Source organism: Mesocricetus auratus, unplaced genomic scaffold (genome assembly GCF_017639785.1).
Source record: "Mesocricetus auratus isolate SY011 unplaced genomic scaffold, BCM_Maur_2.0 Super-Scaffold_15014, whole genome shotgun sequence".
NCBI classification, from domain to species: domain Eukaryota; kingdom Metazoa; phylum Chordata; class Mammalia; order Rodentia; family Cricetidae; genus Mesocricetus; species Mesocricetus auratus.
Genome location: NW_024429186.1, coordinates 37,898,370 through 37,913,927, shown reverse-complemented (window position 1 = coordinate 37,913,927; position 15,558 = coordinate 37,898,370). Strand labels below are relative to the sequence as shown.

General features: G+C 47.1%; 1 protein-coding gene across 4 annotated transcripts in view; it reads right to left on the bottom strand.

Moving 5' to 3' along the window:
• Tmem229b (transmembrane protein 229B) overlaps window positions 1-15,070 on the bottom strand; it is a 40,608-nt gene extending 25,538 nt beyond the window's left edge. Inside the window, exon 1 of one of the 4 annotated variants that reach the window (XM_013115419.3) lies at window positions 14,945-15,070. The gene's annotated coding sequence lies outside the window, so the exon portion shown is untranslated. The other 3 variants (XM_040742850.1, XM_013115418.3, XM_040742847.1) reach the window with 3 other exon arrangements.
• Between the last annotated feature and the right edge of the window lie 488 nt (window positions 15,071-15,558).

Sequence of the window (15,558 nt, the reverse complement as noted above, 5' to 3'; positions counted from 1 at the left end):
AAGAAGAGGTGAGGCTCTGGGGACCCGCAGAAGCTGTGTTTCGGATGCTGTTTGTGTTTGAAATGCCAGAGGACAGCCAGCTTGAGGCTGGATGTGGCCTTGGGACCTGGACAGAATGGAGCATGCTCGGAAGGAAGGTGACATCTGAGGCTAGCAGAGGGTGACACAGGAAAACAGAATACTCAAGAAAAGGCCACTGGGATGCCGGGGAGGTGGAGGCAGGAGAATGCCAGAGGCCAGGCCAGCTGCAGAGGGAAGTTGTATGGGGGATGACAAAACCTCAGCAGCACAAAGACTGGTGACTTTTAGAGAGGTGTGGCTGTGAGAACGGCCACTGGGCTGCACAGGGACGCCCTGAAGACTTGAGAAATCAGCCCCGAAGCAGAAGAAGCTGCTGAAGCAGACAAGAGAAGGTGCCCCCTTCGTCCTTCTCGCCCCTCCCTTCCTCTAGCCCATCTCTCCTCCCCTTTCTCCTTCCTTCTTTTTCTCCCCCCCTCCTTCTCCTTTTGAAGATAAGTCTAAGGGTGTTTGAGCGTTAGAAGGAAATCACAGCGAGGGAGGGTCTGTGAATGGGATGCAGCCTGTGGGGTCCACACAGATGTTCTGGACTGGCCTGAGTGTCTGTCTGTAAAGAAAGCATAGTAAGCTCCAATCTCAGAGTAGGCAGGACACACGTGCCACTTTATCTTTAGTTATTACTGTTGTTGCTGTTAGTAGTAGTAGTAATAGTAGTAGTTGTAGTAGTAGCAGTACTGGAGACGAAACCAGGGCTTCTTGTATGCTAAGCAGAACTTACCACTATATCCTCAGCACATGTATATTGCTTGAATCTTCTTGACAGAAGGGCACCCAGACATGTGGAATCCAGTGTAACCTATATAAGGTTATGCAAATACTGTGCTACTATAAGCTAGACCTAGAACCCAAGCAGTCAGTGCCTGGTCCTTGGCTCTTCCTCCCCAGGAGAGAGGGTTAGAGGGCAACTGTCAACAGCAGAGTAGGTCCTATAGGTTATGAGAAGACACCAATAATAACAAAGACTGAGGATGTAACGCTGTGGTTGAACATTTGTTTTTTTATGTACAGCCCTGAACCCTGGCCACAATTCTTCAATGCCTACATGACTTCAGAGTGTTCGAAGGAAAGGAACACTCTAAATTATTATTATAATTATATTTGTTCTGAGGTGCTGGGACTTGAACCGAGGACCTTATTATAGGAGACAAGCACAGGATCACAGAGACAGATTCTCAGTCCCTTTTGCATGGTTTTTGTTGTTTTATTTTGGTTTGGTTGAGACAGAGTCTCAGTATGTATCCCAGTAGAAATCCTCTTCCCACAGACTATTAAGTGCTGGGATCACCGGTGTATGCCATCCAGCCCAGTTTTAGAGTGGCTTTGCTGGGTGCCGCATCGGCCAGGAATGCCATTAACATGTAAATTGAAAGGATGTCTTACTTAACATTCTTTGGAACATGAGCAAGAAAAGTTCATCATTTTGGAGAGTGACATCAGTCCTCAGTAGCAGCTTCCCTAGTATGCTGAGTCACCCACTACACACACCTGTATCTCATTTCTGGTCCTCCCATTCTCAGTGGTTACTGTGCAAAGATTTTAGCCTCTGACTTCCAGGTGGTTATGCCAAAGCAATTACACACTAAATATATGACATCATAGGATAATTAATTTCTTCCTTTGTTTTTCTTTAAGATTAGAGTCGACCTTTTATACTGACTGTAAAAAAATAATGTAGAGACAACATGTGTGGTTGCACCTGCCTGTAATCTCAGCACAACATATATGGTTGCCCTGCCTGTAACCTCAGCACTTGGGAGGCAAAGGCTAGAGACATCAGAGAGTTTCAGGCCAGCCTGGGCAACAGTTCCAGGCTAGCCTGAGCTAATCAAGACCATCTCTCAAAAACAAAACAAAACAAAACCCCAAAAAGCCTGGTGTGGTGACTCGCGCCTGTAACCCAGCCACTGGGGAGGCTGAGGAAGGAAGGATACAAGCATCAAACCTTACTGGGCTTCAAAGTGAGTTTAAGGCAAGCCTGGTCAACTTAGTGAGACCCTGCTTTAAAAATAAATATGCTGCTAAGGGCTTGGGATATAACTCAGCAGTACTGGGACCAAGATCCAGTACCCCCAAACACACACACACACACACACACACACACACACACACACACACACACACACACACACACACACACACGGGCATGGGGAAGAGGGAAAGGGAGAAGAAGAAAAGAAACACAAATAAAATCAATAATAACAAAACAAGGGCTGGTGGTGTAGCTCAATGGTTGAACACTTGTTTTTTAGTGTGTGTGTGTGTGTGTGTGTGTGTGTGTGTGTGTGTGTGCTGCCCTGAGTTTGATCTCCAGCACTGAGAAAATAGACAAACGTTTATGTATATATAGGTAGGTGTCAGTGTCTGTGAATTTTATTCAGATTATATGAATTTTTATTCAGAGTAATTAGGAGACACTACAAATTTGTTGACTAAAAGGGGGCATCATTGTAGGCTGTGTCTTTAAAAGTAAAGGAAACTAAATCAAGGTTGACAAGAAGGTAGGCAGAATCACGGTGGACTCAAATGATCCGTCCCACAGAGTAAATACACTGGTCTTTCCCTGACACAGACTGGAGTTCCCAAATGACCAAATATAGATGATATGGCCAGTCTTCAATTGAACACCTTTGAGAAATGTCATTTACCTAAGGAATTCAAGTTATACTAAATCTCAGCATTTTCCAGCTCAATATACAATAGAATGTTCAAAAGTGATCAGGAGAGGTCAGGGAGATGACAAATGGCTCGGTGTCTGGGGGATGAGATGTGCTTAGAGGAAGTCCAAGGAACAAGTGCCAAGCTGAGTCTGTGGAACGTCTATCTGCCTTAATGGATATGGAGATGGGTAAACAGTATGCAAGAGGACGCTTAGGGATTCTTACAGAAAATGCCACATCGTGAGGAATTGTGAACAGGACTAGGGACAGAGATGCGGCAGCCCAGAGAACTCCTGACAGGTTTACAACTCAGCCTCTAGAGAGGGGCTGATTAATTAATAGTCTAGGGAAGTGGCCTAACCTTCTACAGACCTAGCCATCACTTCTCAACAGGGACAAAGTCAAAGGGTGTGTGCCCTGTGAGTGAGAGAGGATAGTTCATTCATGTGTCTCTCATAAACCAAGGGATATGTAGGGACTAAGTGGAAAGGAGCCTCGTGGAAGGTCCAGAAACAGGGTCTATGGCCGGTCAATGTGCATAGCCTCTAACAGGTGTGTTCCAGTTGATCTTGGAGCCAAAGCCTTAGAGGTCCAAGAGTCCTTCAGGCACCAACCTGTAGAGCAGGACCAGGTGAGACAAGAAAGGCACTGGTAGCTAAGTGGTGCAATGCTCCATGGGAATCAGAACACCTGGGAGGCTGAGGCAGGAAGGCTCAAGGCCAGCTGGGGCCACATAGCAATCCCCAGCTCAAAAATAAAACCCTTGCTTGTGTGTGTGTGTGTGTGTGTGTGTGTGTGTGTGTGTGTGTGTGTGTGACATTTGTGTATACCTGTACATCTGGAAACTGGAAGCTGCAGTTCCAGGTCAAGGTGAGCCACCTAACATGTGTGCTGGGATCTAGATCTGGTATTCCCACAAGAGCAGCAAGAGAGGGTAACCATTGATCCATTTCTCCAGCCACCAGAAAATGATATTTTAATGCAACATTTTAAAAACTCTGTAAACCATGGTCAATGGCAGCAGCTTCATGGAAACCTGGGCTGGGATTCAGAAGTCAATAAAGTAGAGACTTCACAGAAGTTCTGTAACATTTGAAGAGTTCAAGGACCTGTCCCACCATCAGAGCCAAGAGCAGCTCTGCTGAGAAACATAAGCATAACATCCCACGCCCTTGGAATTCAGAATGTTTTAGATTTTGAAAAAGTAATTCTGAGCACATATTGTAAATGACACAATTCCCATAGCCGGGGTACGGAATCTCCCTGTAGATAAACACACTAACATCCCTGCCCTGACATCTATGAACACGCACACTCTGCCACAAGAGTAACTAGCCATTAATGACTGTCTTAGTCCAGGGCAGGTCCTACTATCACCAGTTAACTCCCAGTTTGAGAATGTTTATATTTCATTGCCATTAAAGAGGCCTGACCATGATGATGTTAATTAGGTCTCTGCAAAGGGGAAAGGCAGCAGATCTGGGGTGTTTGTTTTAAATTCACTCTGGACAGAGTAAATCCATAGAGCCCTTACCTAAACCATAATCACCAGAGAATGTAATTTCTAAAATCTGGTCAAGTCTAGAACAGACATTGTATGAATTACTTTCCCAACTAATATTATACACAACTTCTGCATGCAAACAGTGTGCAGTGTCCCGAACCCTCAGGATCCTAAAAGTTAATAGAAAACAAAAGGGTAAGTAAGATGTGGTGGCTCCCAACTACCTGTAACTCCAGTTCCAGAGGATTCCCCACCTCTCTTGACCCCCACAAGCCTACATCTACATGGTGCACACACATACACTAAGGCAGACTCAAATGCACAAATTTAAGGGTAAATACAATCAGACCATTGCAAGTTGAAGGGACCTAATCCATACCCATAGCTTAAAGGTGATGGAAGAAAGACTTAGAAAAGCCAGGGCTTGGCATAGGTTATCAATAGGCAATTGTGGAGCTATGATTGCCAACTTCATGTTCACTGACCTTGGCATAAAAGCATGCAATAGGAGCAACTTAGTGATGAAATGATAAGAGGAGTTGAAAGATACTAGTAGAAGTGATTTGGGCCAAATATACCTCTGAGACTAAGATGAGCTCTAATGTAGACAGACAGATGGGAGTCCTGCAGCCAGCACATCCGTGGGAGGCAGTGATGGCATGCGCAAGACAGGTCATTTAGGTAAAAGACACAGACGGAGTGGTTGGAATGAGGAGGTGGGGAGGGGAAAAGACAACGCAGGGAGAGCTCCGGTGCAAAGTGAGGAACCAATAAATACACCACTGAAACCAGCATCTGTCCATCACATGCGTGTCATCTTCATTACCCCTACCTTACGGGAAGCAGCGGAGCACTGTGGTTTGAAAGTGCGTGTTCCAGGGCCAGATTTCCTCCACTCAAATCCCAACACCAAAGCCAACTGTGCGACCTTAGGCAAATTGCTTTAACCTCCCTTTGCCTCAGTTTATTCATTTGTAAAATAGAGATAATACAAGTGCCTTCCTCATGGGGATTGAGAGTGCACATTCACTGTATTAAAAACGGCACTTAGCATCACAGTGATCCTCTGTGTCTGAAGGCCACTGCTTTTAGGGAACACTCACAGATACCAAAATCTGGAGAAAAGGGAATTCCCCTATGCAAAATGCATATAACCTAAGCATATCCTCCCCATGTTTTAAATCACCTCTGGACTGCTTATCACACATAATGAATACTACGTAAATAGCTGCTGTGTTGTGTTGTTTGGAAAATAATGATCAGAAGAGTCTATACATGTTCAGTATAAACACAATGTTGGCTTTTTTCTGAATTGTTTTGATCAGCAAGTGGTTGAATCTAGAGATGCATAACCTTTGGATAGAGGAATAACTATGTAAGAACTCAATAAATGTTAGTTGTTCTCATTAACCTATTAGATCAACTCTGTGAGTATGTTCATGCATGTGCATATTCCTGGGTGAGTGTGTGTGTGCAGATGCATCCTTTGTTGACATTAGTCTTCCCCCGCCTTATTTTTGAGACAGAATCTCTTACTGAGCTTACCATTCACTGACTCAGGTAGGCTGGTTGACCAGCACGATCCAGGGATTCACCGTCTCTGTCTTCCTATTAATGGGTTCATAGATGTGTGTGTGTGGTGCCTCACTTGTACACAGGGTCCAAGCTCAGGTCCTCATGCTTTCATAGCAAGCTTTTTACCAATAGGGTCATTTCCCCAGCCTCAAATGCATGATCCTTTCTCCTGCTTCAGCCTCCTGAGTGCTAAGTACATACTATCACACCTAACTTGACAGTTATGGTTTTGTTGTTGTTGTTGTTTGTTGGTTGGTTGGTTGGTTTTTTTGAAATAGATTTTCTCTGTGTAGCCCTGCTCATCCTGGAACTTTCTCTGTAGACCAGGCTGACCTCAAACTCAGAGATTTGCCTCTCCCTCCTGAGTGCTGAGATTAAATGTGTGCACCACTACTGCCTGGAATATTTCCTTAATTATATGTATGTATGTGTGCCTGTGTGTGGACATATGTAAATGAGTGACAGTGCTTATGGAGATCAGAGGCATTGGGTCCCCTAGAGCAGGAGTTGTAGGTAGTTGTTAGGAACAGAACTTGGGTCCGTCCTCTAGAGGGGCAGTATGCTCTCTTAACTACTAAGCCATCTCTCCAGCCCTGATAGTTATGATTTTAATGAAATACATACAGCAAGATGTTAAGTCAGAAGTCTTAACTAAGATAACAAGATACAAAAGGTGTGGTATTCTCCAGGGTGACACCAGTCAAGAACGAATGTTTTCCAAAAAAGGTGTGCAAGTTCCTCCCTCACACTGAGGACACAAAAGGCCAGAATAGGCTAACACTGGAGAGTGTCTGTGCAGAGGAATGTGGAGGGCACTGCCCCTGGGCTATGGCCTCACTCTCCCGCCACAGGAAATTTGCTCCTCTGAGGGTTGGGTGGTGAGAAGAGCTGCCACAGGACCACTCAGGAAACTTGGTATCTGGTCCCTGCAAGTGAGAAGACAGGGTAGGGATATGCAGATGGTGAGCCAGACTGGCCATCAGCTGCTGGAAGATGGAGGGAGATGCTGAGCAGGCAGTAAGCCTGCACTCCAGGTTCACTGCTCCAAAGGGTATGGGATTGGTTTCTAGGAGTGCCTTGAGTGGGTAAGGGCAGGTCTCATTCAGAGGGACTATTTGGACGACAGAAGAGATTTGGTGGAAAGAGACTGAAGGTGAATCACTGGTTTTGGAGACCCTAAGGCAAGAGAAATAATATGAAATCAAGGATAATTTGCTCTTTTTTATTTGTTTGTTTTGAGACAAGGCATCACTTTATAGAGCACGCTATCCTGGAACTTACTATGCAGCCTTCACTGGTCTTGAACTTGTGGCAAGCCTCTTGATTCAACCTCCCTGACGCTGGGATCATAAGCGTGAGTCACCACGTCCAGTGATAAATTTTCCATTGCGAATATCTCAGCAGCTGGGAAGACAGAGCTCTCTGAGAAATCCATGAGACAGAATCAGCATTAAATACATGCTGCGCCCAGGAAACAATAGTGCTGGCCACTGAACACCTCAAAGTCCTTTGCAGTTCAGTGGCAAAGACATAGATGTATGAAGTACTAAACTGAGGCATATTTGTGATTTAAAGTGGCCACAAGACCCTCTATGCCTATGAACAACCAGAAAACTTAGAAAGCCTGACTGACTGTCCAACCCCGGGCAGGAAAAGCACTAAACTCGCCGAGTAAACATAAAGGCATCATGGGCCACAGCACTGTTTCATGAGTAGTTATTAGAATGAAATGTTTGTCTTTAGTTAAAATGACCTCCCATGGAGCTAGAGGGGTGGCTCGGTGCTTCAGAGCCCTGTCTGCTCTTCCAGAGGACCCAGGTTTGAGTTCTAGAATTCCCATGGCAGGTTATAGCCTTTTGTAGCCCTAGTTCTAAGGGATACAATGCCCGCTTCCGGCCTTCTTGGATACTACATATATGTGGTGCACAGACATACACGAAGACAAAACACTCAGACGCTTAAATTAAAAATTTAAAATAGGCTTTCATACCTTCAGAGGTCTGGCAATCACTATTAGAAATAAATGGTAGAAGGAAATAGGGAGCAAGCAGGGAAAGGCCGAGAAAGCAGGGACAGAAATGATGGGTTTGGTGGGTTCATCGGGAACTCTCGAGTTCCTCAACCTTCAATACAATCAAATGAAAGCAGAGGATGTAAAAGGACGAATAAGAGAGTGGGCAGATCCTTATATAAATGGCCTTCCTCAAAGGAGACTCCGATGTGAGCAGAGGTCATGACCTCTAGCACACAGGCCGAGTCCATGGTTTGGTCTTGTCCCTACAGGCAGAGATAGGGCAGCAGTAGAGGCAGGGGCTCATAAACACTGTGCTAGCCAGAATGTGTCAAACAAGGTTCCAAAGTCCTGAAGACCAAGGGAGCAGCAGGGGTGGAGGAGAGATGACTCTGCCAAACCCACACGCACAATGTGAAACATGCACAGATGCACAGCTGGGGACAGTCCCTGAAGACTGTCCTGGGACACTGAAGCAGCTGGTTATCTCTAAATGAAGAGATTGGTGGCATAAATCCTTTCTCAGGATAGGGTAGCCTGATGGATATAGGATAATCTGATGGATATAAGGTAAACCGATTTTTTTTTAATGCTAGGGATTGAACCCCTTGTCTAATGTTTTCTGTACTTTACAAAGTATATCTGGGATTCAAGTCATAATCAAATTCCCCAGATGTATAATGATAGACAAGGGAAGATCTTGGAGGACAAAGACTAGAGTCAAGAATTTGCTAAGATGAGCTGCTGTGACCGGGAGGAGGGTAACAGAAAGGAAAATGCTGCCCGAGAGCCTGTCAAGCAAGAGGAAAATGTTAGCATCCGAATGAAACATGGTTTAGAAGATACATTGCTGTGCCAAGCAGAAAGTCTGTTCCCTTCACAATAATTTCCAGGCCATCTGGTCTACTTCCCTACTGCAGGTACACACTTCACCCTCTCCTGAACACTCAGGGGGATGCTAGTGTTTAAGACTCTGGGTATCCATCTTCCTTTAGCTGGCCATGTTTAACCCACATCAGACTTTCCTTATATGCTCACACAACCTCCATTTTGAGTCACTCACCACTGTTTGTTCTACCACTCAACCAACTCAACACTCACAATCTGCAGCAGAATCAGGTCTCAGTCCAAGTCCCAGCACAGACACTTTCTAGCTGTATGATATGCCATCACTCTGGAAGCTCGATCTTTCCAGCTGTACAATGGGGGTAATCAATAGTAGCTTCCTCACTGACGTTGAGAGGAGATCATATGAAGAATGCTTAGCCCAATGCCTGGCATATAGTAAGCATTCAATACATGGTGACTGCCAACTGTTAATGCTCTGACCGCTGAAGCCAGCTGAAATTCCATTTGTGGAATTAAGTCTCAGAGCACTGAAATGGGTCACCCAAGGTCAAACGAGCAAGTGAGCTGCAGAGTAGTCCCAGATTTCCTAATTTTGGAGATGTTTGGCAGTCATTAGTTTCCTTAGAACAATATCATTGTCCAGTGACCTAGAAGCCTAGATGTCTGATGACATCCAACTATCACAGCTGGTGATTTAAGTGCTCTCACATGCCAGGAACTGGGCAGGCATAGGAAAGTTTGAAGGCACCTATATTAGGTCAATATAAGAAGGCCGCCTCATCGCTTTGGGCAATAAAAAAAAACAATTTCTGCACAATACCAGAGAAAACTATGGAGCTGCTGCTTATGCTGCCCAATGATAACACTATTTATTGTCCGTATTTGTATTAAGATGTAGATGAAACTGTGCCAAGTCCAGGTTCCTTGTTCCTGGCTTTGAATGTGTGTGTGTGTGTGTGTGTGTGTGTGTGTGTGTGTGTGTGTGTGTGTGTGTGTGTGTGGGAACAAGACAAAGGGAGAGTCCAAAGACTAAGAACTAAGTTGGAGACTGGTTGAGACAGGCGATGGGGGTTGTGTGTGTGCTAGAAACAGATCCATGGTCCTCCCTGAGCACTAACTCTCATAGTATTGGAAGGAACTATGCAAGCTGCCAAGGGAGGAAAGCAATCTATAGTCTGACGCAGCTGTAAAGGCCATGAACTGCACAATGACTGGCCTGGCAAGACATCCCCAATGGTGCAATAGTTGCACGTTTATCTTGGGGGTAACCCACAGCTATCTAGTTGAACTTCAGGCCTGCTTAACAGGAAGGAAGTCATGCCAGGTACTGCAAACTAGTCAAGTACTCATGACTGGAGAGGTCACAGACACTAGAGAAGAACCCTCCTCTGCCAGTTTCCTAAACCAGTATCATTTCTAACAGTAATCTAGACGTTTATCCTTACACCTACAGATAAGTGTAGCTCTCACCCCTCATCAAAGAAGCTTCTTTTCATGACAAGTGGAGATCACTACAGAGATGCACAAGTGTCAAAAGCAGATAATAAATGACTGTAGTGGTCCCCATCCCCAACTGATGCATCTACAGCAAAACCCTAGACCTAAGGGTCAGAGAAAAATCACTGTATAAAATTCTCAAAATTTTAAATGGTAACAAAACAGAGAATGGCCATTATTAGCTAGGAATCAGGCTTCTTGCAGCACTGACTGAAGCCCTATGTGTACCTTTGTCTCAAAGCACAAACTACTTCCTCAGAAGTTCAGGGAAGAACCCTCTCTCTGTGGCGCTTCAATCTCAAGGCTGGTATCTCTAGACTCAGGGCTGGTATCAAGGCCCTACTAAATCCTCTCTTGTAAAGATGAACCAGTCCCAAAGATCATGGGACAGGGGTGCCTCTTAAAAACTGAAACAGGCCGGGCGTTGGTGGCACACGCCTTTAATCCCAGCACTCGGGAGGCAGAGGCAGGCGGATCTCTGTGAGTTCAAGGCCAGCCTGGTCTACAAAGCGAGTTCCAGGACAGCTTCCAAGATAATACAGAGAAACCCTGTCTCGAAAAACCAAAAAAAAAAAAAAAACTGAAACAGTGAATGGATAAACCAACTAAAAATCATTCATCATTTGAGCCCAACTACAAAAGCAGTCACAAGTCGATGACCCAGTATGTTCCGAATGCAGGGCCTCTGGAGAGAAGAGGCATGACAGAAATGTTCTCACTAATTATGCCCCCTTATCAATTATATCTCCTAACACTACATGGTCAGTGAATTTTGTATGCTGCCAAGATTCCAGAGGAAAGAACAATCTTAAGACCCCAAGTCCTGACATGAAGACTGCCATAATATTAATGTCTTTTCTACAACACCAGTCATGACAGAGACAAGGAGGTCTCACGGTCCCCGGGGAGCCATCAGAGAAAAAGCGATGGCGGAGTCTAGAGGTTCAGAAACGCAACAGCAATAATTGTGTTTATTCTTTAGATTGCTAGACTTGACTGTGCCCAACCCCATTACAAAATTGTCAGCATTGGAAAGAGATGGAAAATTTTCTTTGAGAGTCATTCTTTGAAGGAGCACTGGGCCAATATCACCCTACAATTCAACCACACTAAATTTATAGGTAGGGGAACTGATGTCAAAATACACATTAAGTAAAACCTTTGCCTGGAGATGTGCAGGAACCCACTTCTGCAGCCTGCTTGGTGAGAGCAAAGAGAAGCAAGCAGGCTTTTCATGTTAGCCTGAGAACGAGCAGGGTCACCCACTCAGCCTCGGTTTTATGGTGGATAAGCACACCAGAGGGAGAGACTATTTCCTTTTCTATAAATGACAGCAGCATGGAGCATCCCATAGCTTGATCTGAGGCAAGTGTATCATTTTTCCAAGCCAAGATATCATTATATAATCCTGGTTGGTCTGGAACTCTATATGTAGACCAGGCTGGCCTCAAATCTTCCTGCCTTTACCTTCTAAGGTCAGGAATTTATCACTATGCTCAACTCAAATGTACATCTTGAACCAAACCTACAGTGCCAAAATCCTCTTCAAGTATCTTGGAAAAGTATAACCCGCAAATCATAACATAATTGATTCTAACCCTTCTCAAATCCCAAGAGAAGACTGTTAGCACGCCAAGCCAGTGTACTGGGTGTGACTTTAGGACAATAACCAAAACATCGGCCCCTGTCCCTTCCCCTCAAACTCGCTTACACCTTACTTTTCAATAGCAAACATTCTGGTTTCTGAGGAGGCATGGGGAGAAGAAACTGAAAATGTAGCCAGTTTCAGATGATCTTAATCCCTTTCCGTACTCCCCATTTGGCCAGGAGCTGAGAGTGTGACAAGGGGGACTCACTCACACTTCAAAAGGAATGCTCCTGAACTGAAAAACAGAACAAAACCAAAAAGCCCACTAACGTCCAAACCATCTTGTCTGCAGTTAGGGGGCTGGAGGGAGGAGGGGCTGAAGGGACACAAGTCCGAGAGCAGTAGAGCAGCGGGTTAGCTATCCTTTTTCTCCCTCAAGGACAGCCAGATCTGATATGGCTGCTGCTAAGCCCAAGCTGCCTCCCTTTGCTGCCCCGAGCCAGCTTTCTCCTTTAACACCAGAGGCTCCCCACACCATCAGAGACCCTTTTCAGGGCTTTGAGGGCGACTGTCACTAACATCCTGGCTTGTCATCTCCTTCAGAAAGCTCCAAGATGTCCCATGAGCAGAGGCAGACAGAAAACTGCCTGTACACTAGAGCAACTTTTCTGATAAAAATGACACTTTTAAAACTAACACCGACCTTTCCCTATCGCAGAAGCTGTAATGTAGCCCTTCCCTGAAAAATGACTTTCCCCTTTAGAAACAACACGCAAAACGGATTCAACTGAAATAAATGTAGAATGAAGCTTACTAACTCTTCTAATGTCTTCTGTTCAAGAACCCCGGCTCTTAAATGAGTTTATAAATGTAGGAAATCCTGTCCCATCACTGTCAAAGGGAGTCAGAGGGGCTTCAGTCTTCTTACCTCGCAGTCTGTGTACCTGGGGAACAATCTGTCCACAGAAAGCCTTCTTGCACCCTTTCTGCTGGGGAGTTCAGGCCAGTGCCACCATCCTCAGCTGTGAATCAACAGCTTGGGATAAACCCAACCTGGACTGAGCAATAATCAACCCTGCCTAGCTGGAGGGCGGAGCTTTACAGAAGTGGGGCTGTCTGTGTCATCTGAGTTAGCCACCTGACCTAACCTTAGCCACTTTAGTTCTAGGACCTCAGATCAAATGCTCAGGGGGCACTTCCTTTTTTTTTTCCCTGCGGCCCCTTACAAGTCCTGGATTCCCCTTGTCCTATCTTGAAGTGGCCGAAGTCAGCAGTAAATCAATTTGTCATATCTCTCCAAAGACCAACCTTCCATCTCCCCACTGCCTGACTCTTGCTTCTGAACACAAAGCCACAGAAAGGAGAAAGGACACTTCATTTCAGCCTACCCCTCCATGTCTCTAAACCTAGTAGTCCTTGCAGACCCACCCGTGGTCCAAGCACGTGTATCACTAGCTCACTCACAGAGACAAGAGGGTCACCTCGAAATCCAGAGCTGACCGCACCACCTGTCTCCAGTCAGACCATAGGGAGAAGCGGATGGGCTCTGCCTTCTGACCAGTTAGTTGACCTGAACTCCTAGATGGCAGTGCTGCCATAGGACAAGAGCCAATGGTCACATGCAAGCATTCTGCAAGCTGTAGGAACCTGGCTCCTGGAGACAGACAAAGACTGGGGATTGGGACCTTGGAACACGGCCCATTGTCTTCTAGAGAGAAAGACCCTATACCATTCATTAGGCAGGTCCACCAGGCATCTCTTTGATCCCTCTTCCTGGTACAGAAAAAATAATAATAATAAACGAACTTAGGCTTCCTGAGGACCCCAGTCGGAAAATCATTTGTTATTGGGGTGCAGAGATAATGGGTAAGCAGAGCCCCAAGGTTACACTGGTATGCTGCTTCCAAGAGGCCTCCAGTGAAAGTCCAGCTGGTGTCAGAACAGCTTGGTATCAACCAACTCTCTGTGCCTGAATGGATCACACATCCACCTCCTGAGAAAACCCCAAAGAAGAGACGAGGAACTGGTGAGGGAAAGAAGGAAAAACGGTTGAGTTCCTGACTGATCAAAGAAAGAGAGAAAAGAAGACACATGGGAAAGACTCCATTGCCTCCCTGGTCTTGCCAGAAACGGGGGTGGGGGTGAGGGTGGTAAATAGCTCCCCGTCCCAGCCCTGAATTTCCCACCAGGAAACAAGAGATGAATACAGATGAAAAACTGGCAGCCAGGGGCTGGGCACTGACCTAGGCACCCACCTGAAAAAGAATGCCAAAGAGTGCAAGCCACCCTCACCAGTTCTTTCAGGCACACGGGAGAGAAAGCAATAGGGTCCTTTTGACCAGCAAAGTCGGGAGGGTCTGTGGTTCCCACTCCAAGACCCAGCTCTCCAGCTTCCATTCAGTCTGGCGCCCCCATCTGTCCTTTCCAGAGGGCCTAAGGGTGCACTCCACTGGGGGCGGAGGGGGGGACGTGTCAGCCTTCAGAGGTCCGAGATCCTCTGCCGGATCCTCGCCTCAATCCGGCACCCCTTTGTTTCAGGCAGGGAAAGTTGCCAGTGTGCACCCCTTTCGCCAACACGCCCCCCTGTGCGCCCATCCCCCGTAGGGAATCCAAGCTCAGGCAAACCATCTAATCTGCGGCTCGCTCTCCAGCCCCAGCAGACGCTTCGAAACCGAAAGCAAAGAAGACGCGGGATCCCGCAGTGTCCCTACACGGGGTCGCCGGGTCTTCCCCATCACCGCCCCATCACCAGCGCCCCCGCGCTCGGCGCTGCCAGCCCCGCTCAGACACCTCTCTCCGCAGCAGAAAGGCCTCTCTGCGGACATCGCGGGCACCTACCGGTGCGGGGCCGGGGACGAGGGTAGGGCAAGGCAGAGCAGGGTCGGGCAGCCGTCTGCCCGACGCAGGTGCGGCCAGGAGCACGGTCTCTTGGGCTGGCTCCCGCTCCTCCTCCCGCGCCGAGACTCGGGGCGCTCTCCTGCGCCGCCTGCTCCCCGCCCCCACGCCCGGCGCTCGGGCTCCCCCCGCGCCGAGAGACCGGCCAAGCCTTCCCCTCGCCGCCCACCTGCCCGTCTGTGACTATTCCCGCATAGTGTTCGCGGCCGCCGGGGCGGCACCGGGTCCGAGGAGCTGCAGCTGATGCCGCCCCACGGAACCCAGCCCCAGGCGGCGGCGGCGGCACTCACCCATAGTACGGATGCGGCTCAAACTGCACATGCTCGCGTCTGACAGGCGCTCTGCCCCCGGCCCTGTTTAACTCCTTCGGCGCCCGCGTGTCCACCGGGCCCACTGCCCCCCTAACCCAGCCGCCTCCCGCCACCCATCCTCAGTCTGCAGTCTCCCCTGCCAAGACTCCACCTGCAGCCCCGGTGGCTCAGGTGGTTGAAGTGAAGATTCCTTGGCCCTCCCTGCCCAGGCCACTTCTGCATTCCAGGTATGGGGTGAGGGTGTAGGAGTTGTAGGCATCCGCTTGCCCAATATTCACTCTGGTTATCGTGAATACTCAGGTTACCAGAGGTCCACACTTCACACGGTGTTGCATACCCACTGTGTGCCCGTATTGTGTTCCATGCAACTCAATCATTGAAGCAGCCAGACCAGGTCGGATTATTTGGTTTTTATCATCATCGTCATTGTTATTCTTCTCATTTCTAAGATGCAGAAACTGAAGCTTTTGAAAAACTAGAATTTGCCTCATTCAAGACCTGACCCTCCAAGGTCCACGATATGGTTCCTAAAAATTAAATGGAATATGTTCTTTCTGAGGTCCTCTTGAGGTGTAAAACAATGGATGTCATGG